Raw genomic sequence first — 11,305 nt, forward strand, 5'->3', positions numbered from 1 at the left:
TGCACTCAAGTGTCAGTAGCTGATAATGGAAAGGGCTTAGACTGCTGGTGCCCTGATATATACAATACATTATACAATTAAGCGTATGACATTTCACATAAACTGTTTCAAAACACTCTTATCTAGGGCTGCAGGTAAGGATTATATTTATTATCTGACAATTATTTTCTCTATTAATCATTTTGTCTGCAAAATTTTAGAAATTAGTAAATTCATAATGTAAAATATTCAGTTTACATTGGTGTAAAAGAGAGAAAAGCAGCTACAGCAATGCTCACACAAGAGAAGCAGGACTCATTTTGGTGGGAAAACTACAAAAAACTGCTGATCCATTATAAAAATGGATACATTTTCTGCTGATTGACCGATTGATTGCTTTACATGTTCACACTGTGGTCAAAGCATCTACATATCTGTGGCGATTCATTCATCTATTAAAACTAGAAAGACACTGAGTAGAGCACACACCTACACCTCGGCCCAACAGCCCCCTTTAATTCAATCAAGCCTAATCCTACATTAAACTCGATAGCCCTGTATCACTCTAAACTGCCTAATCATAATTTAAATTAACCAGATCTTGGATCCACATCAAATTGTGCTCACTCATAGATACCAGCCACCTAAATATGCCTATATGCCTAATATTTTTTCATCAAGATCCATGCATTATTCCCTGAGAAATTCATGAAAATGTTGAAAACACGGCCTATCTCGCGATGTGAGAAAAAATTCCTGGATCCGTCCCTGAGTAAAAAATAGAGAAAGGCGCAAATCCTCACATCGGAGAAGCTACATTTATCCTGCATTGCAGTTTTAAAAAATGACAAAATCAATTATCAAAATAGTTGCCTGTTGATGGCAAAGTTATGTTGTCAGCTCCAGACCAATTAAGCAGAAAAAGATTATTAATGGTAATAATAACCAAAAAAATTCCTCAAGGTTGCTCAATGTATTTATGCCCCCCTAGTTACTCTGCAGACTATTTACACACAACCATCCAAAGTATCCGAGCAGCACCACTACATGTCATTCATAGCATGACCTTCTCCCTCTCTGAATAGCAGCATACCAGCGACAGACGGGGTCCCAAGGGCCTAAAACTGGGTAATGAGAGGAAACATCTAATGGCCAGTTTTGCAAAACAAAGATGACAGATAGGACGGATCACACTGGGGGCCCCAGTGCTAACCGCACCCACAGGCCTCGACATTGGGATGTGGGGTTTGGAGGGCGTAGTGTGGGACAGCAACACTGAGCCTCTGCTGCACTGAGTCTGGGGTTTGTAGTACAGATGCCTGTCATTCTGCTTTTGGCCTGCGTCTCCCTCAGCTCTATTTATAGGGGTGTGTTTACTCCACGGTGGGAGGATTCAGGGGGAGGATCTCAGACCTCAGGGACAAAAACAAAAGCAACAGTGTTGGCCGAGGTGATCCCCAAAACTTTTGACGTGTTGAATGAAAAAGCGCAACAATTAAAATGAAGAGCTATGACTCTAAAAGCAAAGCATCGCAAAACAAAAAGAAAACCGCAAGGTATTGATTATTTCTAAACCCCCCGAGCAAGAATTCACTTTTTGGGGGTGATGGTATTATACAATTTGTAACAAGGAAAACCTGTCTCAGTCAGAAAACTTCCAACATTCATGAAGGCTTTTTCAAGCACTAAATTTGGCTGAAATGCCGAACTCCACGTGTCCTGCTGTGAACAGCACTGGCAGGCACATAGCTGGATTATTAGCAGCTGGAGTCCATGCCCTCATCATGCCTCCGTGTTGTTTTGTCGATCTAACATTCTGTGACAGATGCATTCTTGACAAAGATAGGCCACAAGTGTGATATAACTGCTATATTTTATGAATGTACCACTAAGACCATATGGACAAATTTAAATAGTTTATTTGAAAGTGTTTCTTTTTTTTTTTCTTCACATGTGTATAAGTAGTTGACGGTGAAGAGAAAAAAGAAATTGAAATAACGACAGCCCTATATTTTAGTCACCTGTTTAGCTGTAATACAAGAAAGTTTCTGAATAGGCCCCCATAACTATCACCTCCCAACTCGCAGTCGTCACCCACCAGCCGGAGAGTTTATTGGTCCTGTGCAGCGCTGTGCATTCACGTTCTGTAGCTTTTCTATCCTATTATCAAAAGTGAACACCATAGCCCTTTATCTCTGTTTTCTCTGGTCATATAGCACTGATTTTAAACATCTGCATCTTTAATCAGTAATCAGCTGACAGGCGATGGCTGCACAGCTAACCTTTGCTTCTCTTAACCCTGCTGTGAAACAGGAACTATAGTAGGAGGGGAGGAAAGGAACATCTTTGCACCATAGAAATGAAGGAAGAATACGTTCAGTCACTGGTGACAGGCACTCTTCACAGGGCCACACAACAGCCCACACAGTAGCCTTGTGTGTGGCCCTCGCCATGGACTGGCACATACATTATGCATTCAGAAAGCTGTATTCACAACTCATAGAGCCCTGGATTACTGCTAGTATACAGGAGATTTTGCTGATTGCACCAATAAAGCCTAATCATATTGATTGAAAGTCTTTTGTAATCTTATCATCTTAAACACTTTCAAATATATAAACATGCGCTTTGCTGCTGTATTGCTGATTAATCTTTGGATCACAGAGATTCAACCTCTCAGGTCATTAAAGCTTTAGCATTTGTTGTGAGAAACAGCTGGTGTCTGGTGAGGTTTTACCAGGAAAATCCTCAGGCTCGCAGGAAGAAGGGATGAGGTCTGATAGCATTTTGTCTGATCCAATAATAAAATTCAAAACCTTTTTGAATCCTGTGTAAGCATTACATTTAAAACGTTTGCAAGAAGCTAAAGGCCAAAATTAGGGCTGTGGCCGATGTCTTGTTTTTAACACTCAAAGCACCTATTGATGATTTCAAATGAAACTTTGAGTGTTTGTATGTCATCACATTTAAGTTTAAGTCCGTCATCCTATATAAAATTTCAAAATCCTTGGACAAAATTCTCAATTTGAATAAAGCGATTCATCAGATTACATAAATTAAGTCTTTTTTCATTAAATCAACTTCCTTTGATGACTATAACAGATCCAAACTGGCCATTTCATTGACATCTTTCAACAGTCATTACTGGTATAAAGGGATGACGTCTCGATGGAGCTCAGAGAGCCAAGCCGATGCAGATAATTCACAATGTTTTTTCGTAACGACTTCAATAATTTAGCGCCGAAACAGGTTTTTTGTTTTTGTGGTTACGTAAATGTAATTTATGGTGCTGTTAGATTGATGCTGGATTAGAACATTTGATAAAAGATTTGTTAGCATTGCAGCTTAATGAATCAGAGTATTTTGCTAAATGAAGCCCTAACAGGAGGTGATGCATATGTTTCTTGCATCAGTAAATCTGAGGAATTAAGAAAAAAGAACACGGCACTTGAGTCACACAGTGAATGACTGAAAAGAAGAAAATGCCACACAAAACTACAACCATTAGCACTTTTTGTCAAATACATCATCATTTATCTCTCACATTATCATATTAAAAAGCAGCTCCTCATTCATCTGCCACCTGATGGAAACCACACATTTGTCACAGCTGCAGATAAAAATTAATGATGTGACTTCTACGAAGGACAAGCAGGAACCATCTATCTACTTGTCTTCTTCCAGAAACAAAACTTCCTCAAAGAACAATTACATCATTAATAAAACACACCCATTTCTTCTTCCCAATATAAATCAAACCTACCCACAGTTAATCAAACCTGCTGTCTGCCTTTAAACAAGCACTTTAAATCAAAAATCAAACCACATTCAGACAGACTGCTGAGACAACACCATTGCAGTGGATGTCCATATCCATGCTAAAAGCTCTGCGGAGGTTTATCAGTATGCCACCACATTACATAATTGATCACTGACACTAAATGCTCTGTTGCTGCCCGTGCATGCACACTCCCATTTTAAGGTCCATTTGTGATTGTAATGCACACTGTTGGAAAGTGGCCTGCACAATTCGAGTCACGCACACACTCATGGGAGGATGAGGGACAGCCATCTGTGCTGAGTGCCATTAGCCGGAGTACCACAGCTGGGCCCATCCCTGCAACCCCTGCCCCCACACACCCATAACCCCCCTGGAGACTTACGGAGGTCACATGGAGGGAAATGGTTGGCGTTTTTTGACACGTCAGGGCCCATCCCGAGCCGGCCTGCCGTATGATGCGACCCCTCTACAAGGCTGAAGGGCTGACAGCTGTCACACACAAATGCAGCTACTGTAATAGGATACCATGTAGCTGGTCTGGCCACTTAAATAAGACACCTCTGCTGAGGGGTTACAGATCCCCGAAGAGCTTTCAACAGTCCTGATGTCCAAACAACAACAAAATTATTGATATGTTTTCGTCATTGAAGGCAAAATGTCTATTTTCAAAATTCATTGTCATATAACACTTACATTAGAGTGAAGACTTTCACCACAGCGGCTTATGATAGATGCAACATTAGTTTCAGCTCTGCATGCATTGAGTGTGACTATTAATGGCAACCACTGGTGAGAAGCTGTACTGTCACAATAACAGTAGTCTGTAGTACTTTTGTGAAGGAAGAAAAGCTAATTTACAGGTTAAATTGATTTACTCAGCAACAGTTTTGATAATCGTAAAACGGTTTAAGTCACTTTTCAAGTAAGAGTTGCATTATTTTCATGGTTACAGCTTCTGCAATGTAAAGATCTGCTGCTTTTCCTTGTCTTACATTGTAATAGATTTAATCTCTTTGGGTTTTGGACTAGAGCTTCAACAATTAAATCGAAAATCGAAAGAAAATTATTTGGATAATCGATCGATTGCAATTTTTCAAGCAAAATGTCAAACATTTGCTGATTCCAACTTCTTAAACGTAAAGATTTGCCACTTTTCTTTGTCATTTATGATAGTAAATGGAGAGTCTTTGGGTTAGGGTATTTAAAGATGTCAATTGACTAAACAATTGATTTATCGTGAAATAGTGTTGTCACGATGTTGGATTATCTAACTTTAATACAATACCTTCCAAAATCTCAATATTTGACACCATGTTACAATGGAGAAAAAACGATGCAACAACAAGAACAAGAATGAGAACAATTTTAGCAGTGGTGCGTGTGTCAACTCGCTGTCAGAGAGAAGAAAAAGTGAGAAAGTGCAGCTGCTGCTGGTCAATACTGTGAAAAATAAGCCTTGGAACTCCAATATGTATTGATATTTTGCTATTTTTGACAACACTAATGTGAAAATTATCTGCAGAATAATCAATAATGAAAAATTTCACTAGCTGCAACCATATTCTGGATTGTTATTCGAAGAAACAAGTTATTTGAGGTCATCGCCTTTGACTTTGAGAAACTGTGAGAGACATTTTTCACAATGATAAGTTGTTTTAAATCTGAGCTCTTTGGAAAACGATATTTTCTGTAGACAGTAGAAGATGTGGTAACAGTATGACACCAGCCATCATGTCTTCATCTGATCTTCATTCCACCTGAACTGGTGTAACAAACAACACAAGCAATTCTGACACTACTGAGACTCTTTTTCAATGAGAAACAATAACAGGTGACTGACTTAGCTAACAAGCTACAAGCTCACAATACAAGTTTTAACAGGAGGTTGAAAAGGGCACAAGACATACAGTAAAATGTTCCTCAATAACATCTCGCAGCTTAGTACAGTTCAGTCCTGCCCTTAACAATTCAAGAAATTTAAACAACCCAGATCTGTTTTCTACCTCAGTGGGTTCAGCCAGAACATTCTCCAGCTCCAGAGCAACACAAACACAAAGAGCAGAGACAGTTCTGACCATTTCATTTTGGGAGCCAGCAAACACGGGTCAAACAATCCATAAACAACACTATACACGTTCCTAACAAGGTACAATATGTCATACAATCTCAACATCAGTGAGTCAGCAAAACATCTAATTACATTCTTATTATTGTAGGAATGTTGAGATAAAGACACATTTTGCATAAACATTCAGTTGCCAGTTTATTCGTTACAACTAGCTACAACTAATGCAGTCTAATACAGCAGCTCTACAATAAATCTCCCCTTGATGGAGGTTCAGTTTTGATACAGACAGGTGTTGAATCATCCTGTCAGTATAAGGTAATACTGTGTGTGAGACATTCATATCATCCACTGCATACCGTAAATGACGGAAATGAAAATGGCTTTCCACATTTGATTTAGTATCCGTTTCATCCGGTCCTCGTCTTATTGATTTTCAAAACTCTTTTACTTGAACGCTTACAGACTGAGCAGGAAGAGACAGTCCACACCTCAACAGCCGAAGGTAGACTCAAAACATGAAGGTGACTGCAAGCTGAGAGCATTTTTTGCTGAGGGGGCCATAAATCCTGTCAGCTTGCTGCGTTTACATTCTTGGCATTACTGTCTCTAGCAGTGAAGACGTTCAGGGACACAACAGACAGACCAGCGAACTTGTTATTGTTATCTCAATTTGACTGTGCACTTCATTATGCGACACGATCAGTGTTGCCTTTGTTGGCGTGCAGCCGCTTAAGGCCAGGGTTGGTTTCCTTGAAGGCCAGGCACAACCATCGCCAATGTGTCTGACAGGGAAACTATTCCAGAAAAACACTTATACTGCAGTTAGTAGAGCTCAATCCAGTCCAACAGCTCCTTCTGACAAAGAGAAAATCCCCTGTTGATGTAAAAGATTAGAACTAAATCTTGGTAGCTTGATGGAGAGCTAATAACTTCTTATAGAGAGGCTGAGACGGGCCAATAGGGATTAGGCATTTTATGAGATTAGCTACAGGTAATCAGTAAATCAGCTGTGACTTGATTAACAATAATGTCTTCAGGAGACCATAATGTTGGGTTGTTGACATCAGGTGGGACATGTCTACCCTGCACTCATCTTATTATTTTAGACAGCAGCTCATAGGGAAACACTCAAGCCTTGCCACAGGAACAATACTGAAATAAGGTTGCAACTAATGATAATCATCACAAATTTCCCAAGTTGACATATTGAAATTGCTTGTTCTGTCCAACAAACACTCCAAAATCGCAATACACATACCTCCGCCAAGGCCGACAATCCCCTTTAATTCAATTAAGGCCAATCCAATATCAAACTCTATAGCCCTGTATCAAATTGTACTCACTTATACATACCAGCCACCTAAATACTCCTTTATTATCAATATCCATGCATTAATCCCCGAGAAATTAATGAAAATGTAGAAAAATGCCCTCTTACAATGTTGAGAGAGTAAGAAAAAAATTCAAGGATCTGTCCCATATACAGACCTGCACCTAGAGGTAATAGTTTCCTCAGTTGCCTCAGGTGACACCATCGATAAGGTGCTTGTATTTGTCAGACAAACAGTCGACAACACAAAAATATTCATTTTACAAAGATATAAAACATAAAAAGGCAGCAAATCTTCACATTTAAGAGCGAGAGAATGTTTGAGTTTCAGCTTTAGAAATGAACTTAAATGATTAATTGCTAATTTTTCCTTTAATTAACTAACTGTTGAAGCTTTAAAATATATATATCCTGCATTCTGTGTAGGGGCATATACTTCCTTTCAACAAGCAGTCTGAGTGGATGTTATATTACTTATATGGCATATTTCTCCATCAGAAAACACCCTGGTTGACCTTTTACAGACAAAAACAATAAGAAGAGGGTGTTGCCTTTTACCTTTACATGACCCCACTGTGACTCTGTGATGCTCAGCAGTAAGTTTACAGTGACATAAATCTATTTGTTTCTGGCTTTTTGTCCTTATCAAGAGAAAAAAACCTTCTCAGACAATTTTGTGATTTAGGGATGTAGAAATAAAGCGGATTCCTGTAAAGCAACAGTATTCCGACACAATTGATATTGATCTTTATCATGAATATTAAAGATTGTCAGCAGTTTATTTAAAAAATAAATAATTTTATGTTTTTGTTTTAGCAAATTTGGGCCAGGAGGACCCTCAACACCCCAACACACTGTAAACAGGTCAGTGCAAACCGAGGCTGTGATCATACTTCACTCTCAGTCAGCCTGAACAAGGCCCCACAATGCTGCTGCTGCTGCTGCAACAGCAGCTTACTGTGCATCTTAATTAAATTGTCAAGTCAGACTCCGGCCATTGCTTTCGGTTCCTTCAAGGATGTGAGGATGCTAAAAGAGGATCCAGACCGTGTCATCCTGCCCCTCTAACCACGCCTACCGCACTGCAGATCAAAAACACCCAAGTATGTCGTCTCAGCCTGCGACTGTTCAACAATTTTAAATCCATTCACTGTCTTCAAAATGTAACCGTGTGTGCCGGTGACTCAGCGCTGTGTTCAATGGTGCTGGGAAAAAAAAGCATCTCTCTCGTCACTGTTTCACCCATTTTCCACTCTCCTGCCTCGCATATGCAGCACGTTAGCCGACTGTACCTTCGGCGGCTTGTTCCTCTGAAATATCCGCTAAATGTCTCACTTTTAGCGGCACAATAACAGCCGCTACACGCTGCTCATTCAGCAAAAAAACACATCACGTCGCTACAATGTTACGCACAAGGCTACAAAACACACACAAAACACACAGCCGGATAAAAGGAGCTCAGCCACGTCCCCTCGACTTTTCCGCCCGACTGAATACAGCGGAGGAGTATTTTAATGTTAATTATCTGTCATCGGCCGGTGGGTGTTGTGGTCAAGACGAGCAGAATAAAGGCAAAAGAGGTGAAATAACACAGCGAGCTACAAACAAGGGGAAGCGTGCATCTCTTGCCAAGACAAGCCTGTAGTGTAAAGATTAGAAGAGGGGTAAAAAAAAAGCAGCAATAGAAATGGTTTTATTACCAGGTAAACCGTCCTCGTTCAGCTGGTTATGCGAGTTGCATTCGCAGTGGGCTTCTGTTTCCTGACAGCGGTGCTACTCTGCTGCAGTTCCCCCTCTCCAGCAGCCTATCACACTCCACTATGCAGCTCACAGTAGAATTGTGGGATATGAAGACAGCCGGGGCTTTATTTTAGCAGCACACTCCCCCAACACACACACATAAACATACACACATACGCACACACCGAGCATGGCAATTAATGGCACGAGGTTTGTTGTTTTATTTTTATTTTTTTTACAGATAATCTCTATTCACGATGTAATGTGATTAAATGAAACTTAATCAGTGGTGGAATGTAAAAAAAGGTCCAATAACTCAAATACTGTACTGAAGGACTGTTTAGATGCACTTATGCTGCTCCATGTCAATGGAGAGCTGAAATAAGAGTTGATTAATCGATTTGTTGATTAATCGATTTGTTGATAACAAAAAGAAAAATGTTTAAAGGGGCATTGTACTTGCACTAGTGTAATTCATTAGTGTACAATATTAATGAGGTAATAATACTACATATTTACATTGTTTCTACTGCTTTTTTACTTATATTTTCTACTTATTTATTACCACTGTTGATGTTTTATTGTCTCTGATATAAAGGATTATCTTATCTTACAAACTGATTTTTTTTTTTTTTTTTGGCAGATGCATTACTTCAAAATACTTTGAGCTGAACTGAAATTAATGTTGTATTTTCTCTGATAAAGTCCCAGCTCATGATCACACCTCATCTGGATGCAATATTATTACTTCTTATTATAATTCAGAATGAAGTTCCTCAAGGGGCGCTATGTAGCTTGAGGAGAAATTCAAACTCAGAATTTTAAAAGTAACAATATTAATGAGGTAATAATACAAACTCAGAAATATTATATTTTATTCCATAACTGAGTAAGCAAGCTGTTCTCAGAGGAAAATAAGGTCCCAAAACTTCTGTTTGAAGGTAGAAAGGTGGCAGGGTCCGCCACATATAAACAGTAAAGTAAAAAAGTATAAAACTGTGTTGTCCTTTAAGGTCAGTTTGTTTATTCAGTTTATTCGCGCATTAAAAGAAAAAAACAGTCAATGAAGATCTTTAGCTTCTGATCAAAACTACATAGTGTACCTTTAATATTTGTTTAATTAAAACTAATTTTCAAGCCAAAATAAATATTCTCTGGTTCAAGCTTATCAGTTATGATTATTTCTCTCGAAACTAGTGTTTACAAAAATATTGAGTATCACAACATATCAATTCTGAAATGTTTAAATAACAATTTCATGCAGTAATCTCATCCAGAAATGAATCAACTTGGATGCTGTTGTTGTTGACACACACTAAACAAGCTGTGTTGTATTTATCTTTTCATACAAATCTCAGATGTAATGGCCTGGTTTTTTTGCGTGTGTATCAAATATCGATATTTTTCAAGGTATGGTATCAGTTTTAGTCTCGAGACATCACTACCCAAAACTTAATACCTTTGAAATTGATTTTTCTTTACATTTCCTCACCCATTATAGACCAAATGATTAATTAATTAATCAAGAAAGTAATCAACAGATTAATCAATAATGACATAACTGTCAGGTACAGTCATACACATTACACATTCATGTAAGCTGGATGCTCACAGACTGCTGTGAATCATTTAAAACCATACAAAAAGTCCAAAAAATAAGGAAAACTAGTTCAAAATAGTCGTCATTTCAGATCAACAAACTGATATTATTTTAAATATATATATATATATAATAAAAAACGCTGACAAAGCATACACTACATAAAACTGGAAAAAAAACTCTTGCTCATCTGTCCACAACAATATTTCAGTGTTTTGTTGAGCTATTTCATGCAAACTTATACAAGTTAACAGACTAACTTTCCATTTCTCCCAAATTACACAGCTCACACAATCCATGCCTTTACATTTTTTTTAAAAGGAGGAAGAATACCAGATCTTGACTGTGCATGTTTTTACTTCACTACAATCCAAAATGAAATGCTGTCCTTTATTTACTATTAACTACCATAATAAGCTAATAAAATGTGATGATAGATAAGATACCAAACAGTATAAAGCAGTAAAATAAGGTAATTCTTGACAAGCCACAATTGGTAAATGCTGTTAAGTTGTCAGTTCAAATAATTTAGTAATATATTATAAAACTACCGTCCATTTACATTTGATCCGTTCAGTAAATGTGCTGCTAATGCTGCCAAACAATGTACAATGTGTACAATGTATTTTTACTTGAAATGTAGTATTCTATTTTCTGATATTACCATTTTTACTTCAGTAAAGAACCCGAATACTTCTACCATCACTGAACTGAATATAGCACAAAACACTAGAGTTGCTCCTGGATTTCAAACACACATCTCAAATACTTACTGAGCCTGGAGAACTTTAACATTCTCCAAATTGA

General features: G+C 38.2%; 1 protein-coding gene across 1 annotated transcript in view; it reads right to left on the reverse strand.

Annotated features, from left to right (window-relative positions):
- epb41l3b (erythrocyte membrane protein band 4.1-like 3b) overlaps window positions 1-8,940 on the reverse strand; it is a 44,443-nt gene extending 35,503 nt beyond the window's left edge. Inside the window, exon 1 of the mRNA XM_073490497.1 lies at window positions 8,859-8,940. The gene's annotated coding sequence lies outside the window, so the exon portion shown is untranslated. The remainder of the gene's footprint in view (window positions 1-8,858) is intronic.
- Between the last annotated feature and the right edge of the window lie 2,365 nt (window positions 8,941-11,305).

Source organism: Pagrus major, chromosome 21 (assembly GCF_040436345.1).
Source record: "Pagrus major chromosome 21, Pma_NU_1.0".
Lineage (NCBI taxonomy): Eukaryota > Metazoa > Chordata > Actinopteri > Spariformes > Sparidae > Pagrus > Pagrus major.